This window comes from Hylobates moloch, unplaced genomic scaffold (assembly GCF_009828535.3).
Source record: "Hylobates moloch isolate HMO894 unplaced genomic scaffold, HMol_V3 SCAFFOLD_16, whole genome shotgun sequence".
Classification (NCBI taxonomy): Eukaryota; Metazoa; Chordata; class Mammalia; order Primates; family Hylobatidae; genus Hylobates; species Hylobates moloch.
The window spans coordinates 80305563-80318556 of record NW_026652291.1 but is presented as its reverse complement, the minus strand read 5'-3'; the positions used below and the strand labels follow the sequence as shown (position 1 = coordinate 80318556).

The 12994-nt window shown below is 34.7% G+C and overlaps 1 pseudogene; it reads left to right on the top strand.

The window, feature by feature from the left end:
- Window positions 1–3814: 3814 nt before the first annotated feature.
- On the top strand, window positions 3815–4373 carry LOC116485080 (small acidic protein-like; annotated as a pseudogene).
- Window positions 4374–12994: the final 8621 nt, after the last annotated feature.

The window sequence follows — 12994 nt, the reverse complement described above, 5'->3', positions numbered from 1 at the left end:
TGGATTCTGAGACAGGAGAGAGATGAATATGGGCAAGCTGGTATAATTCCATAAAGTCTGCAGTTTGATAATATGAACCAATGCTAATTTATCAGTTTTGAGAATTATATGGGGTTATGTAAGATAATAGCATTGGGAGAAGCTGGTTGAAGTCACACGGAAATGCCCTTTATTGCTTTTGCAACTCCATTTTAAGTCCGAATTTATTTTAAAATAAAAAGAAAACCATATGGAACGGGAGTCAGGATTTTGTGGGGAAAAATCCTGAGCAGTATAAGAAATGCTGCTTTTCTGATGTGCTTAATGACACAGAGAAAGTATGGGGAAAATGCACTTTCAAGTAAAAAATGATTCAGAAGAGTGGTACACTAGGGAGATTTAAGATTAATGGGACCAATTTGTTTTGCTTTTATTACCTTTATATACAACATAATAATATATACAATATAAATCCGTGGCAGAAAGATTTTTAAAAAGAACTGTTTTTATAAGTATAAAATAAAACGAACAATTAGAAAGCATTGATCTAACTTAATTGGCAGCATTTATACTGATAATGGTGAAATGAGAGCCTTTTACAATTTAAAGCATCTTAAATTTGATAAAATGTTTGTATAGCGTTTAATCTTTACATCAAACATGAACTATTTCTGAATATTACTATATACAAAGCGGAATCTAAGATTCAGTGATACCAATTTACCTGAACTCATAGTATTTAATAAGGGGCATTGCTGGAATTCAAAGTAGCTCTCACAGCTACAGGGACTATATACTTATTCCAGAATACACCACTTGCTCTAACAAATGACAGTACAATAGGTCAAAAACTCTACCCTGAACTCTCAATATTAATGTTCTAATAGCTTCGACTGGTATATCTAACATATAGTATATTAATTTGGAACTAAAAATAATTCTATAAAGTAAGTAAGTAATCCTATTTATAGGGGTGAAATGTTGAAAATTAGAAGATAATCCCATGTTGATCCACTCTTTTGATGTTAATGACATCCTGAGACTCAAAGTAGCCATTTGAATTTGAGAGTGGATTCATTTTATTTTCTTTAGATCAATTAAATTAGTAAAACATGCAATATTGTAAATTATGTTAAAATAATAATTTTCAGCCTAATAAGATAGTGAAGACAGAGGTGACAGTGGTGAATCTTCTCATTTTGAAGCTTCTGTAGTTTTTGTGTGAATTTGAAGCACAAAAAATTCTGCAAATATAAAGCATAAGTTATCATGTGAGTTATTCAATGGTACTTGCTGAGTTTTGAGAAAGAAGCATGCAGAACAAATAAAGGTGTTTAATTTCTATTTCATCCTTTGTGCCATGCCAGTCAAAACATTTTCTGTTTATTTCAAAGCTTTCCGAAATGAAACATTTTAGAATTGGTTTTTGCTTTCAACACCCAGTGCCTTAAAAATGGCATTTAAAAAGTTATAAATCTGAATGAGAAAGAAAAACAATATTTGGAAATCCTTGAAATTTAGGGAATTATCAGTACATACACTTTTTGTGTTTTTGAAGTCAGGTTGGTCAAATAAGTCCAACTAATTGGAGTTTTTTAATATACATTGTCATAAACAAATTCAAGATAATTTAAAAGAAAATGTTATCTCTCTCTTTTATTATGTGGTATTTTCACAGTAGTTTTAACTATTGATTTAACTCCTTGAAATATTGATTTCTTAATACCAAAGTTGGGATATTTGGGGAAAATATCTGGGTCAGACTACAACCTGGAAACTATTATCAATATTATCTAAAAACTCCAAGATGCTATTATCATCATCACAACCATCATCTAGACCACATTCAAGTTTTTTGAGTATTCACTTTTTGGAAGTATTAGTAAAAAAACTATTAAAGTATAAATGGAAACAACCACTGAAATTATAGTCAAAGAACCTGCTTATTTAATTCTTAATAAAAAGGAACATGTATAAGTAAATACATTATTATTCTTTGGACTTTTTCTTACTGTCAGAAACTATTTAAATACAGAAGCAAGATGGCTAACTAGAGATGTCAGATATGAGTTCTCAGAAAAAAAGATCCAACTTTACAGGTGAATGATCATGGCCTTAGTGGAATACTGGGGGAAGAGTGCCAAAACCTATTGAAAAAGTCATGGGAAGAAGCTGGGGGTACAGAAAAAGAAGGCAGCAAAGAGCTTGGTAGAGATTGATCCCCAAGGAACTTCGGAACTCCATGGAAAAGGTAGGGAAGAGTGATTATTTTCTCCCTCATCCCTGTGTCAGGCTGTTAACTAATGAATTTTTGGAGAGCTACTCTGCCTTTGCAAGCCCAGGCACTGCTGTTGGCAGATATTTGGGAACTTCTGGAGAGCAGAGCACCTGGAAACCAGCTCATGTGGGTTTGCTGGCTTTCCACTCAAAGCCAAGCTGAAGCAATGAGCACCAAACTGGTTGTGCACCTATTGTGAGCCACTGTCCTGCCCAGAGAACCTTAGCACTGTTCCTCTACATCACTAGATCCCGTGCAAACATTCCATGGAATCTACTCTGAAATGTGGCAACCACAGGGACCAGTGGGACTCTGTGGAACTGTGGGATCCTCAGAGATCTAGCTCTCAGCACAGATTGGCTCTAGGGGAAGGAGAATTGAAGTCCACCGAAGAGCCTCTGCAAGCAAAGGAAACCAGATCGCAGCCTCTTGCTTGTGACCAGAAAGTGGCTGTGTACCTTCCAGTGGAGATGTGGGCATGGTGCTCGTCTGTGAAGAGGGGAAGTGCTGTTCCACCTCAACAGACAGGTGGAAACAGTGATTGGGAATGGATGTGGAGCTTCTGCTACCCCCAATTCACTACTGGAGATGCAGCCATGGCTTCTCCCCCTGAAAGTTGGTGCAAGTGTACTTGGAGACAGCCTTTTCAGCACTATTGGAGCAGCTGTTTCCCGACTGAAAAGTGTGTCAACTGGCCTGGGCTTGCATGAAGGGTGGAGCTCATTTTCTCCCCTCTAGGCAGAGTGGCAACATTCCTGCAGGGGAGCTCAAACCAGCCACAGAGTTGTCTATTTTGGGTTGGGGAAAGAGATTCAGCTTTGCAATCATTTCAGCAGCAGCCATAAGATGGGTGTTTTACATTGAAAAAATTCAGCATGAAAACTCTGGCTGTGCAAAGAGGCAGGTGTTCCAACACCCTCAAAGGATAGCACTAGCTTTTTAGCAATTATTCCTAACCAAAATGAAAATTATAATATGACAAAGATTCAATATATGGATTGTAAAGAAGATTCAAAATATGGATTGTAAAAAAACTCAGTGAGAACCAAGAAAAATTGAAAACCAACACAAAGAAATTAGAAAATACAGGATATAAAAAATAATTTATATATATATATTTAAATGGATTCTGGAACTGAAAAATTTACTGAAGGAATTTCAGAATGTAGTTGAAAGTTTTAATAATATAGTACATCAAGGAGAAGAAAAAATTTCAGAGCTTGAAGGTTGGTTTTTTAATTTATCCAGTTACAGAAAAATAAATGGGAATTTCAAAAAATGAACACAGCCTTCAAGAAATATAGGATTTTGTAAAATGACCAAATTAAGCTTGATAAGCAAAAGTGACCAAACTAAGCATCATAAATGGAGACATAAAGCCTTTCTCAGATAAACAAACTCTAAGGAAATTCATCAACACTAGACTGGTCTTACAAGAAATGCTCAGGCATTCTGGAGTGGCGCTGCTTGGGCTGGTAGAGGATTGCAAGCTGCTGGTGTTGTGGCTGGGGAGAGCGGTGAGAAGGTTTGGCATTTTTTGTCGGGATCCCTGCAAGGATGAGTGCTGCCAGAGAGTCTCACCTGCATGTGGTGAAGTGTTCAGCCTCTCCAGACGATGATCTGGGATCTAGCAATTGGGAGGCAGCAGACTTGGATAGTGAAGAAAGAAAACAACAGTTCTTGAGACTTATGGGTGCAGGAAAGAAGGAACATACTGGCTGTCTTGTTATAGGAGATCACAAATCAACATCTCACTTCTGAACAGGGGAGGAAGACAAGAAAATTAATGAAGAACTGGAGTCTCAATATCAGCAAAGTATGGACAATAAGGAAGATATTATCAGGAAGATATTGGCGACATTGTGGACTTGGCTTCAGTGAGGTAGAAGATCATGATGGAGAAGGTGATGTGGCTGGAGATGATGATGACGACGACAATGATTCACTTGATCCTGAAAGTCCAGATGATTCTGAAAGAGATTCAGAGTCAGAGAAAGAAGAATCTGCTGAAGAACTCCAAGCTGCTGAGCACCCTGATGAAGTGGAGGATCCCAAAAACAAAAAAGATAGAAAAAGCAGTTATAAAATGATGTTTGTTAAATCCAGTGGTTCATAACTCCCAAACACTTAGTCTTTGTATTAAAAGTAAGCCTTGTTGTTATAATGCACAGTGGAGGACTGCTTATAGAGCACAGACCTTTGTATTATAATTTTTAAAAAGGCCCTTTTAAATAATTACAAAGAGTGCTTGCTTTCAAATTCCATGGGTTACACTTTTATGGGCATAACTATAACCATTCTCGTAAAGAGTAAGAGTTGTATAAAATAAGAAATAAATACAGTACTCAACTTCCTTTCCTATTAGCATCATCAACCCTCTAATTCACCTTATGGGGGAAATGCTTCTTTTTGTTTGTGATAGCTATTTTATCATTTCCTTCATATTTTTCTCTTATAAAAATGTATTTGATAGTGTGATATGTTCACGAAAAGTATTCTTTAATTATTCTTTGTTATAGTAGAGCTGTTCATCATGGATATTTCTGCTGCCAGTCACAATCTAAATTAATTTTGGCAAAAGATTGGGTACTTAGTTTCCTGTTACTGAGTTAGCTCTACTCTTTTGGACCAAAGCAACATGAGAGCAAGTACTTTTCACACTTCTTAAGATGGAGTTATAACTGTCATACGTTTGGAGTATTATGATCCCAAGTAGTCTTTTTGTAATTTGGATTATATCGTATGTTACATTTTTGATAAAATTTGGCCGATTTTTACAGAAGAAATTATTTCTCTGATCATTTAGTTCTATCTATTTTGAAATATGTAAAACTGAATTTTTTTTTAAGTAATATGTGACCAAAGTTAATTTTGTCCCAACGGTCTAAATAAAGAGCAGTTTCCCATAAAAAAAAAAGGAAATGCTCAAAGGACTTCTAAATATGGAAATAAAGAATGATACTTGCCATCATAAGAGCACATATAAGTACAACGCTCAGAAATCTATAAAGCAATTCCGCAATTGAGACTGCAAAGCAATGAGCTAACACCATTATGACAGGAATGGAACCTCACATATCAATACTAACCTTAAATGTAAAAGGCCTAAATGCTCCATGGAAAAGATATGAACTGGCAAATCGGATAACAAAGCAAGTTCCAACAATTAGCTGCCTACAAAAGACCCACCTAATGGGGAAAGATGCCCACAGACTCAAAAAAAAAAAGTGAGAAAAGATATTTAACACAAATGGAAAGCAAAAATGAACAGGAGTAGCTAGGTGTATATCAGATAAAATATACTTTAAACCGACAAACCTAAAAAAAGACAAGGACATAAAGTAATAAGTTTCAATTTAACAAGAAGATGTAACGATTTCAAATATATATGAACCCAACATTGTAGCACCCAGATTCATAAAACAAATACTACTGGTCCTAAGGAAAGAGATAGCAATAGAGTAATGGTTGAGAACTTCAATATACCACTTATAGCACTAGACAGATTATTGAGGCCGAAAATCAGCAAAAAAACTTTAAAATGGATTCTAGGCCACAGACACCTAATAGACATTTACAGAACATTCTACCCAATAAACACAAAATAAACAATGTTCTTATCTGTACATAGAACATTCTCCAAAATAGACCACATGGCTGGTCATAAATTGAGTCTTATTAAATTCAAAAAATAAAAATTGGGTCAAGTATCTTCTTGGACCACAGTAGAATAAAATTAGAAAAGTAACTGTCAAAACTACACAAATGCATGAAACAAAACACCTTGCTCCTGGATGATTTTTGGGTGAACAACAAAATTAAGACAAAAATAACAAAAAATTTGAAGTTAGTGAAAATACAGACACAATATATTAAAACCTTTAGCAGTTTTAAGAGGAAAGTGTATAACATTAAGTGCCTACATTAAAGAGACAAATTTATCTCATACTAACATTCTAAGATTTTAAATCAAAGAACTAGAAAAACAAGGAAAAAAAAAAAACCCAAGGGTGGCAGAAGAAATAACAAAGGTAAGAACAGAACTAAATGAGATTGAAAACACAAAATGATAAAGAGCAACAAAACGAAAAGTTGGTTATCTGAAAGGATAAACAAAATCTATAGGTTGGTAGTGAGATTAAGGAAAAAGGATAAATGATTCAAATAAGCACAATCAGAAATGGGACAAAGAGGAAGCAAGAACATCTTCACATTTTGATGAGAGCAGGTGGGGGAAGTGCCACACACTTTTAAACACAGATCTCATGAAAACTCACTCATTATCATGAAAACAGCAAAGGAAAATCTAGCCCATGATGCAGTCACCTCCCTTTAGGTCCCTCCCCCAACACTGGGAATTAAAATTTAACATGAGATTTGGATGGGGACACACAGCCAAACAATATCACAATGTTACTGATAGTGTTCCAAAAAAAAAAAAAAAAAGATGAGACATTCTTCCCTAACTCAGTTTATGAAACTAGTATCATCATGATACTAGAATCAGGAAAACACACAACCAAAAAGCAAAACTATAGGCCAATATCCCTGATTAGCATAGACAAAAAAACTTCAACAAAATACTTGCAACATGCATCCAAAAGCATATCAAAAAGACAGTTGCTATGGTTTGGATGTTTTCTACTCCAAATATCATGTTGAAACCTGATTTGCGATGCTGCTGGTGGGTTCTGGTGGGAAGTAATTGGATAATGGGGATGGATTCCTCATGGATGGCTTAGCACCATCCTCCTGGTAATGAATGAGTTCTTTCTCTGTAGTTCACGTGAAATCTGTTTGTTTAAAAGAGGGTGGCATTTCCCCTTCTGTCTCTTTCTCTTTCACTCTCTTGTTACCTCTCTCATCATGTAACATGCCTGCTCCTTCTTTGCCTCCCACCATGAGTAAAAGCTCCCTGAGACCTCACCCGAAGGCAATTAGATTCTGGTGCTATACTTTCTGTAACAGCTGGCAGAACTGTGGGCCAACTAACTAGAACTACAAAAGACTGATGAAAAAAATCACAGATGACATAAACAAATGGAAAAACATCCTATGCTCATGGATTGGAAGAATCAATATTATTAAAATGAACATACTGCGCAAAGCAATCTACAGACTCAACACAGTCGCTATCAAGTTACCAAGGTAATTCTTCACAGAATTAAAAAAAATGTTAAAGTTCATATGGAACCACAAAAGATACTCAAAACACAAAGCAATCATAAGCCAAAAGAAGAAAGCCAGAGGTATCACATTACCTAGCTTTTGATTGTACTCCCAAGACTATGGCAACTCAAAAAGCGTGGCAGTGGTAGAAAACTAGACTTATCGGTCAATGAAATAGAATAGGGAACCCAGAAATAAAGTCACATACCTACAACCAACTGATCTTTGACAAAGTTGACAAAAGTAAACAATGGATAAAGAACACATTACTCAATAAATGGTGCAAGGAAAATTGGCTAGCCATACACCTCTGAATGAAACTAGAGCCCTATCCCTTGCCATATGTAAAAGTTAACTCAGGATGAATTAAAGACTTCATTGTAAGCTCTGATAGAAAGCCCAGAAGAAAACTTGGGGAAAACTCTTCTGGACATTGGCCCAGGGAAGGAGTTTGTGACTAAGACCCCTAAAGCAAATGCAACAAAAGCAAAAACAGACAAATGGGTTTTAATTAAACCAAAAATTTCTGCATAGTAAAGGAAGTAATCAACAGAGTAAACAGGCAGCCTACAGAATGGGAGAAAATATTTGTAAATTATGCCTTTGGCAAAGCACTAATCTCCAGAATCTACAGTGAACTCAAATGATTCAACAAGACAAAACCAAATAATTCCATTCAAAAGCGAGCAAAGGACATGAACGGACCTTTCTCAAAAGAAGATATACAAATGGCCAACAAACATGAAAAAATATATAACATCACTAATCATTACAGAAATGCAAATCAAAACTACAATGAGATATATCAGTCAGAACAGCTATTATGAAATAGTCAAAAGCCACAGATGTTGACAAGTGTGCAGGGAAAAGAGTATGCTTATTCACTGTTGGTGGGAACGTAAATTAGTACAACCCCTACAGAAAGCAGTATGGAGATTTCTCAAAGAACTAAAAATAGAATCACCATTTGATCCAGCAATCCTGCTACTGGGCATCTACCCAAAGGAAAAGAAATCATTTAAAAAGACACCTGCATTTGTATGTTTATCACAGCACTATTAACAATAGCAAAGTCATGAAATTATCCCAAATGTTCATCTTTGGATGACTGGATAAAGAAAATGTGGTATATATACACCATGGAATACTACGCAGCCATAAAAGAAAACAGGAAATCATGTCCTTTGCAGCAACATGGATGAAGCTGCAGGCCATTATTCCAAGTGAAATAACTGAAAAACAGAAAATCGAATACTGCATGTTCTTTCTTATAAGTGAGAGCTAAACAATATGTACACATGGACATAAAGATGAAAATAATAGACAATGGGGACTCCAGTAGGTGTTGGTTGGGAAGCAAGAGAGGGTTAAAGAAATACCTATTAGGTACAATATTTCCAATTTGATGATTTGTGTACTAAAAGCCCAAATCTCACCATTATGCTATATATCTATGTAACAGACCTGCACATCTACCCCCTGAATCTGAAATTAAAAAAAATTAAAAATACAAAATTGTATTAAAAAAAGAAAATATAGTATATGTCCACAATGGAATACTCTTCAGCCTTCAAGAAGAAAGATATTTTGTCATTTGCTACAATATGAAAATAACGGTAGAACATTATTGTAAGTAAAATAAACCAGGCAAAGGAAGACAAATACAGTACCACGTTTTCTCGTTTATTTATGAAACATGAAAACATCAAACTCACAGAAGCATGGAGTAGAATGGTTATTAGAGAGATTGTGAGTATGAGGGGAATGAAAAGATGATGATCAATGTGTACAAAATCTCAATTAGATAAGAATTTTTTTTGGATTTTCTGTTGCATAGTATGGTGAATATAGTTAAGAAGAGAGTATTGTACATTTCTAATAATGCTGAGTAAATTTCTCATGTTCTCACCACAAAAAGTTAATATTTGAAGTGATAAATATGTTAACTGACTTCATTTAATTATTCTATATAATATTCATAAAACGTAACATGACTTTGTGCTGCATAAATAAAAGTAATCATAAATTGCCCATTTATAAAAAATACAAATTTTCAAATATATTTTAACCATTTATGTAAATAAATACAATATAAATCACTAGCATTGGTGGCAATGTTGAGGCAAGCATTTTTTTATATTTTGATTTATTTTTTCTTGTCATTAATAATGTAAATATAAACCATTCAATTTTATAGCAAAAAAATTGCTTTCAATTTGGATTCTGATGCTGGGGCCTGTTCTTTCTCCTTTTGTATGACATTTCTGTATTACCTGCTAGGGATAGCAGTCATTGCTATCATTTAGAACATTAAGACTTTAATTTCAGTCATGATAGATTTTGCACTTCGATTCTCGGTTTAATTACGTAAAATAGCATTTATAACATTTTGTCGAAGTATTGCTTTTATTTCTTATTTGATCCAAAATATCTATCTGACATAGAAAAATACAGTTAACTTGCTTTTGGGGGGAAAATGTTCAGCTTATTTTAAACGTGTGTCTGGCAATAATTTTAGATGTGGTTTGGTTTACATATTTGAAGATTTGATTTTCAAGCAGTTTCCAAAACACCAGTGGGTAGTGAGAAAGAGTATCATATTGAGGCTGGTTGCTGGGGCTTTCAGCACGTATGCTTGACACTGTTACAAAGAACTCTATTTAGAATATGTTCTTATATTGCTATTAAGTTACTTGAGAATTGTCTTTTCTGAAAGCCTAGAGTTGTATGTCCTTGGCTTTATATCCGTGTTTATTTGACCACAAGTGTTGTCTCATGTTCATTTGCAACTGCTGAACTCTAAAACCCTGACTGCTACTCTGTGATAGTTGATCATTAGAATTTATGCTTTTAAAAGTAGCTAATGAGTTTTTAAAATCAGGTTAGTAGAACTGTCTTTGTATGTTTTAACTGACTCAGGTTAGTAGAACTGTCTTTGTATGTTTTAACTGACTGTTTTGCTAATATTATCCTTCCTCTTTTAATTTCAGTCTTACAAATGGCAAACTAAAAGAGGAGAATTATGCAAAAAGTTAATGCAGAAAGTTAGGGAGGTTGAACATTTTTCTATTTCCCAACAGAGTTTCTATTAAATAGATCCCCATATTCCTTCTCTATTGAAGTCTCTAATACAATGCAGTGCGTAAGAAAAAGCTGACATTAGAAACAGAAAAACCACTGAGCTGTGCAGCTCAAAAGAACCATCAACCCGAATTTCTCCCTTGACAGCACTAAGTCCACCCCAGGTTACAATTCAGCTGCATTGCCTGTGCAATGTTGTCTCCTTCTGTCTGGAACAATTCGTTCCCTTTATGAGAAAGGGGGGAAATTATACAAAACCCATGGTCTCTACTTTATGTGATTAATTGACATTAGCCAATATGTGCAAGCATAGGAGGAGAACAGCAAGTTAGAGGAGCCTCCCAGAGAGAGACTCCTGAGTATGCTCCCCCCGGTTTAGCTCAGCAGTTAATCAAACAGCTCTTAACTTCCCACTAAGGTTTTCTTTTCTTTTCTTTTTTTTCTAAAGGAAGCAAAGTGAAGAATCAGTAAACGTAACATTGGAATTTCTTTTACCTGTTCCAGAACAAGTAGGGAACATTTGTCTTTGTCAAGCTACAAGTTGAGATTTATTCTCTTGAGTGTACTAGGTCTTCTCAATATCCTTGCCTTAATGAAAGCTATAGAAAAGGGGATTTCCCTCAAAAGAGATTTTGTTTATTGTGTTGGTGGTTGTTTTTCATTTCCAGATGCAGAGGTGGTTATATCTCTGTTTGACCTTGATTATCTAGAAAAATAGAAACAGCATGAGTCATCAGAAATTATCTAGTACCCTACAGTGATAAAAAGTCAAATTTGTATTTCTTTTGCTTAGCCTATCACTAGATTTCCCTATGAGTGTTATGTACTTCTGAGGAGATTGTTGGAGACTGTGATAAACAGAGTCATTGCAGAGACTCAGAGGGGCATGGCAGTGATTTTAAGTTTAACTTACCCCATCTGACATTATTTGCATTACCCGATTGTATCCTTAGGACCTTTCTAATTGCAAATCTTGTCTCATTCATAGACTCATTCCAGTTGACACTGGTATCAATAGTTAATACTGCTGAATTTCACACACAATATTATTTCTTTTAAAATGTTGCTGTGTGCTTAGTCCTTTAGATGCTCAACTTCCCTAGTTGTACAATGAAGCAATCCTCTATAGTTGACTGGTTCCTCTCTCCTCAGATAGCTCAGTGTGAGAAGCCCATCAGCTTTCTCACCACATGGAATTAGTCATTTATGCTGACTCTTCAATATGACCCTTGGGTCCTATTCAACTCTGGTAGTGTTATTGAAACTGCAGCTATAAAACTTAAATTCCAAAAATCTAATGGCTTCATTTTCCCTCACACCATGGCCTTTATGGGATGTGTCTTTTGAGATAAATGATCCTCTCCTGATGAAGCATGTTGTGAAGTGGATCTAAATGCAAAGATCCTGACCTTCTGGTTCTCCTAAATCTTATTTTTCCTGAAAGTAACTTTTAAAACAATGTGTGCTATCCTTGTTGTTGAGACATACAACTTTCTGCTAGAAATAGGGATTTACTAAACTTGCTAATTATTATTATGTGAGCAGGTATATTATGGCATGCCTGGCAAATTAGAGATCACTTCTTTGTAAGTCTATAATAATAGCAAAATTATATTTTGGCACTTACATTCCTTTTGTTAAGACATATGCACATTTGTCAGATGTCTAGTCAATAGTCTTTCTCTTTTGTAGTAGCTCTAATACAATAACATATTATCTCAGGAAATCTGAATTCTAGCACCATATAAAATTCTTCTCCCTGTAAATATATAATCTTGGATGTAAACTTATTTGGTGAAGGATTACTCTGATTAAATTATTTTATAAGATGAACTAAAGATGGTTAAATGACAGTTGATAAAATAATCTTTAGCATCACCTTAAAATAGGTATCTAATATCTAATCAACAGATTTTATTTCCTTTCTGTTCTAGATTCTGAGTTTGGCTGAAATATTAATAAGCATGCCAGGAGGCATAGAAGAGCAAGATTGAATGAGGAATTATTTAACTTTATAGGCAATTTCCTTCTGATAGAGGCTTGCCCCTTCTACATATGGATATATCCCAGAAAGATTTTCTTTAAACTATATCTGGCATTAAGATCTGAAACTAAACAAACAACCCATTAATTTTTATCATGAAAGTAATCATAAACTTATTTTCATAACATATGTATATTATCATTGGAATTCTTATGTTAATTCACTTATTTTATCAAATGTTTGCAAAAAGATGAAGCAAGATTGTGGCTACATGATTAAAAATTGCTACAATAGCTAAATACTCTGAGAGGTGGATTTCACAAGTCCCTTCTAATTTTTTCTCTATTCTGTTTGTGTGTGTTTCAAGTATAGAAAATTTAAAATAACAATCTATTTTCTATATTAAGTATAGAAACTTAATAAAGTAAATTAAGAGCTGCATTATATCTATTATTAAAACAAGTGTGATAATTAGATCAAAGGCATTATCCTTGACCATGTGG